The sequence below is a fragment of the Loxodonta africana genome, chromosome 10, assembly GCF_030014295.1.
Source record: "Loxodonta africana isolate mLoxAfr1 chromosome 10, mLoxAfr1.hap2, whole genome shotgun sequence".
NCBI lineage: Eukaryota > Metazoa > Chordata > Mammalia > Proboscidea > Elephantidae > Loxodonta > Loxodonta africana.
The window spans coordinates 25,427,465-25,433,606 of record NC_087351.1 but is presented as its reverse complement, the minus strand read 5'-3'; the positions used below and the strand labels follow the sequence as shown (position 1 = coordinate 25,433,606).

Sequence of the window (6,142 nt, the reverse complement as noted above, 5' to 3'; positions counted from 1 at the left end):
CTTGCTCTTGCTCATCCCCTACACAGCCATCCTGGTCACTAGGTGACGCTGATCTTCAGCAGGTATGGCCAAGGCCCACAGCAGCATGACAGCCTACATCTCTGTGGTGATTCTCTACTTGGGCTCTGCACTTTCATCTATGCCTGGCCTTTCAGCAACTTTCCAGTGGATAAGGTCCTTTCTGTGTTCTGTATGGCTTTCACACATATATTGAACCCTATTATCTGTGCACTGAGAAACAAAGAGGTAAAATCAGCAAAGCATAATCTGAAGTATAGGTATGTAAGTTCCAGTCTCCCTTTCCAGCTGTCTCTCACATATTAGATTTGTTGAATTGAGTAGACAGAAGGTGACTTGAGTAAATGTGGATTTTACCTTATTCTTGTGATCATTATTATTTTTAGTTTATTTGTGTACAATTACAAATGCAATTTTTTTGTTAAATATTTGTATTTAAGAATACATGATTATACATTCTCTCTATATATGTATACATATAGATAATATTTGCTATAATATCTACAGGGTTGCTATGAGTCAGAATTTACTCGGTGGAAACAAGTTTGGTTTTTCTTTTACATTATCTTTAAAATATTTCAAAATTTATGTTTTAAATAGTGTCCACACTGTTCTACATGAAAACAATGATAGGATGTTTTACAAACTATTGTATAATTTGAATTTTATGAATTTAAGTACATGAAAATTTAGGTTCATAATCCTACCAGCTAAACTAAAAGTGCTATGTTGCACTGTGATCTAAAATACTCCTAGGCTTTTGAAAAATCCCATTCCAGCACAAAAATAATCCCATTTGTACTCTTTTTTCAGTTGTTTTACAACAAAACTTATGTGCTATCAATAAAAAGATTCATAGACTAACTCAGCATGTAAAAAATAATGTTATAAAAATTAAAGGTAACACTTTTCAAATCCAACTTTATTTTATTTTTTCTTCCTCACATACAGAGCTTCATGGGTCTCCATACACCAAAAAAAAAATTTTTTTTTGCAGCTTATAAGATCAGTTGGTGTCATTCAGGTATTATTTATTCTTTTGTCATTTTATCCCTAAAGCCATGTTGGCATCAAAATACGGTAATCAGTTCTAAATCCATAAGGTATTTACATAGCACAGCACATTAAGCTTTAGATATTTGTTGATTCAACTGTATAAAAGTAGGACAAGGCCCACGTTCTACATGTTGTCAATCAGGTGTTCATCAGGCCCTGATATGGTGTTCATACACTGGTTCAAAGGGCAGGAGAGGCAACAGGCAGTTACTTTGGAGAACATCAATCAGAAAACACATTATGATGTAACCCAGTGTCATGAACCACCCCAACTTTCTCCAAGATGTCCTCATTCTGGAATGACAGGTACAGCTGGTACAAAATGAAGACAGACATTTACTCCATGGAAGTATCCTACTCATACGATGCATTCACTGTGATTTTGAACGTAGTTCAACCCAAGAACTTTTCACCATCATCCTGGTCTTTTAATTCAGGGGACCCATCGATCCTGCACTGTATCCATCAATCCTACATTCTACTTGCTTTTTTCCATGAATCGGTGTTAAGATCAAAGATTACCTGGATGCCAACAGCTGTGTGCAGATACCCTGGATGCAATTGCCTCCCACAGTTTGAAAAATAGTTTAAGGCTTTATCTCCATGGTGAGGATTAGTTATTATAGCTGTTGTGTATTCTTCCTTCGAAGCCCACATGGCTCTTTGTTTTTCTCAAGTCTTCAATTCAGTCGTTCCCCTCACTTTCATGAGAACAGAGGGTTTCCTTAGGAATAGGCAAAATCAGGATCATACCACTGCATGCTTCAAGTAGGGTATCAGTATACATGCAGTACAGATTGGGCTTTTCTGTTCAAAAAGTACTCGATCAGGGCAGGTTGCGAAATTCTTCTGTTCCTCAAGCATATCTTTAGAAAACTGTTCAGGTCTGCAATGCACCTATAATGGGAACTTGTAATAGACATATCATTGCAGTCAGTGGTTTTAGAAAAACCATAAATCCCAGACTAGGAATCCGGTCAGTGTATTTCAGAAACACATGGTTCAGAGTCTGAAGCATGGCCCACACTGTGAATGAGAGGAGTGCAGCTAGAAACCCACAGAAGACTAGGTAGAAGAGCAAGATCGAACCTCTTTCCGTCCCTTACACTGTCAGTCTAGGAAATGTCATCTCCTGTTGGGTCTGCACAGCATGCCCTCTTCTGCCTTAGCTGCCACTCACACCACTGACCTTCATTCATAGCCCTCTCTGCTGGAGTCAGACACTCATTATGGGATACAGTCTCATCTCCCAAGCAGAACATTTACTGAGGCATCGCCCAGAATGGGAGCAGGTGATTCTGAGAAAATGGCATTTCATGGACCCCAGCCCTGGGCTGTGCACCCCAGGAACTCTCAGCTTGTCAGGTTGTAGATGAAGAGCTTCCGCTTGGCCAGGCTCTGATGGAATGATCTCCATTTCTTCATTAATGTGTATGTGCAGGTGGTGAGGTGACCAGAGGCTGCAGTGATTCACAGGCAGCAGCCAGGAGCATTGTCGCTCTTCCTACTGTAAATACGCTCATGTATAATAAGTATTGGAAGCATTTTTCCAAATTTAAACAAATTCTTAATGATCATGAGTTTAATAAAGACATGATATTCCATTATATGTATGTTTCATCATTTATATATTTTTTATTATTGTAGATATTTTCTGTAAATTTATGATCCTTCTGAAAGTTTCCTAGAAAAGACAAAATATATGAGTGTTTATCTTTTTCTGAATTGTTCTCACATTTCATGCCCTATTAGAAGCTTAATATTGTTTTCATCAGCCAGTAATTTTGCTATGTTAAGACGAGTAAAAGTTTTTCTGTAGTTATTTGTGATTAAAAAAAAAAATTACGAAGATCAAAATTCACTTTTTGTTGTGTGCATTTCTAAGGATTTTGACAAATGCATAGTCATATGTCCACCCCCACAGTTCCACACATTTTCCCCATGCTTTTTCACCCCTGTATACGGGCAACCACTTTCCCCTCTCCACAACTCCTGGTATCCACTGATCTCTTTTCTTCTTGCAGTTTGCTTTTTCCAGAGTACCATATAAATGGCTTTTTTTTTTAATTGGCCAAATGCTTTTAAAATTCATCCATTTTGTTAAGGGAGTCATTGTTGTTAGTTGCCTCCATTATTTTATCACTGACTAGCATTCTATTGTATCAATATATCACATTTTATTTACCCATTTGCCAGATAACGGATATTTGAGTGATTCCCAATTTGGGAGGATTATGAATGAAGTTCCTACAGACATTGATGTACAGATTTTTGTGTGAAGATGTTTTCATTTCTCTTGAGTAGATACCATAGCAGTGATTTTACTGGGTCTTATGGTGACTGTATTAAAAAAAAAAAAATTTATTAAGGTACAATTGACATACAATAAACCAAACACATTCAAAGTGCACAATTTGTTAAATTTTGTCATATGTATGTCAAAAACTATCACCACAATCAAGATGATGTGAAGCCATCACCACAATCAGGATAATGAACAAATCCATCACCCCCAAGAGTTTTCTCCCAACCCTCCCCAGCCCATCTTTTATACGCTTTTTTTGGGAAGAAGCGTCTGGCCTCTTTCATCAGTATAATTATTGGAGATTCATCCAAGTAGTTACAGTTATCAATAGTTCATTCCTTCTTATTGCTGAGCAGTTTTCTGCTGTTTGTACCACAGTATTTATCTATTAACTTCTCTTTTGCCATTTGTTTTGTACCAGCCTGACTGTAGCATACTGGGAGCCTGGGGAGATCCTTTAAGAGCATGTGGGGCATCCATACAACAACTCCAGAGTTCCATGGACCACATTTTGAAATTTCCTCTACTAGAATATCCCTCTGTATCTTTCTGGGTTTTTTTATATTTTGATTTGCCACCCTCTGTCTTGGCCTTTGTTTGCAATCAGTTAATTAAGTTAATAAAGTCTGAATGTCCTATCCCTGGAGGGCAGTGGTTGTTCAGTGATAGAATTCTCACTTTCCAAGAAGAAACTGAAGTTTGAATCTGGCCAATACACCTCATGCACAACCACCACCCGTGTGCGCAGAGTAGAACTGATCTGTGGGATTTTCAAGGTTGTGACCCTGTGGAAGCAGATGGCCAGGTTTGTATTCTGAGGAGCCTCTGAGTGGATTCAAACTGCCAACCTTTAGGCCAGCAGTCAAGCACTTAAATGTTTGTACCACCCAGGGAACCTAGGGAAAGCACCTCTACAATGACTTCCTACTTTCTCTTCCAGAAACAGTGTGCTGCATGCAATAACTTAATGCTCCCCCAAGTCAGGCTTTTTGAAATTTTTCTCCAGAAAATGAGTCACTTCTGTTTCCTGATCAATGGAATCCAAAGTAGGGTGCACATATGTATTCCAGCAGGTGAGCTGCTTCAATGTGAGAAAAATATTAGTAGTTCTCTTGATATTGATGAAACATTCTTTTTAAACTTCACTTATATTTTATATTGTACACACGTTCTTTATAAGCTTTATTTATATTTCACATAATATTTTAGTGTATATGTATATTATATAATTTACAGATAAATGAATATACCTGGTCATAGCCTTTTGCAGTTAGAGAAATACAATGAAAAAATTTGGAAACCACATTTCTGAAGGTCAGGTGCCCTATGTTGCTGCATCCAGGTATTCTTCTTTTCTTGTATTCTGTTTAGTTTCTTCTAATTATCTTAGTAAATTAATTTTCATACTAAATTAAAAGTTGAAAGTTTACCAAGACAGAATTATTTTTATTTCTCAAATGAAAAATAATCTGAGGCTTTTAAAATAAAAAAAATTTTTTTCAGTTTTTTCTAGAGTTTTCTTCAAAATACACAGAGATAACTAGCTTGTAAAATAAAAACACTTCTCTCTTAACTGATACAAAACTAAAAATAAATTTAGATCTACAAATATTACTGAACACAATCTATGAGCAATGTGTTCTAAAAAACAAACAAATAAGCAAAAAAGTCAAACTATGATCCCTTTCCTTCATAATCATAAAATATATAGTAGTGGTGCTATACATAATAATATAAAATTTTTTTTTTATATATAGCCCATATTAAATTCACTCAAATTCAGAGTCACTGGGTGAAGAAGAGACACCAGGACTTTACAAATAGTCTAAATTAAGAATGTCTAATAAAAGATAAAATATGCTATTAATTATGATATCAACTCAAATATTAACACGGTTGAATGTAAATAGATGCCACTAAAAGGCATGAAATATCTTGTTCAATTAAGTAGGATGTCTACTGTGTTAATTTGCACATAGAAATATTTTCATCGTTGACAGAAAAAAGGCTTAGTACCTAATATCTATGTGCTTGCCACTATTCTAATAATTTCACCTTTTATAACTTTTTCTTACAACAATTCTATGAGGTATATATCATTATACCCACAATTCACAAATGCAAAAACTGAGACACAGAGAACTTAAACTTGCTCAAGGTCATACTGTTAGGAATTACAAGATATAGAATTGGAAACCTATCACATAAACTCTAGTGCTTCACTGTTCTATTTACTAGGAATTTTAAAGCGGTAGTTGTGAGGAGTAAAAATTGTACTATTTATTTATTTTATAGTATGTGAATTATGTTTTACTGTGCTTTAAATAAAAATTCACAATTCAGTTCAGTTTCCCATACAAAAACTCATACACACATTGATTTGTGACCCTAGTTGCTCTCCCTACAATGTGACACCACACTTTTTCTCTCCATCCTGTATTTACTGTGTCCATTCAACCAGCTTCTGTCTCCCTCTGCATTCTCATCTTGCCTCCAGTGAGCTAAGAAGCACACTCCTAATCAATATCATTTTTTGTCTTATAGTCCAATCTAATCTCCGAAGGGCTGGCTTCTGGAATGGTTTTAGTTTTAGGCTAACAGAGAGTCCAGGGGCTATGGCCTTTGGGGTCTCACCAGTCTCAGTCAGACCATTAAGTCTGGTCTTTTCACTAGAGTTTCAGGTCTGCATCTCACTTTTCTCCTCCATCAGGGTTTTTCTGTTGTGTCCTGTCAGGGCAGTCATTGATGGTAGCCAGGCACCAT

The 6,142-nt window shown here is 36.3% G+C and overlaps 1 pseudogene; it reads right to left on the bottom strand.

Annotated features, from left to right (window-relative positions):
• Positions 1-972: 972 nt before the first annotated feature.
• On the bottom strand, positions 973-4,732 carry LOC111748395 (sodium/potassium-transporting ATPase subunit beta-3-like; annotated as a pseudogene).
• Between the last annotated feature and the right edge of the window lie 1,410 nt (positions 4,733-6,142).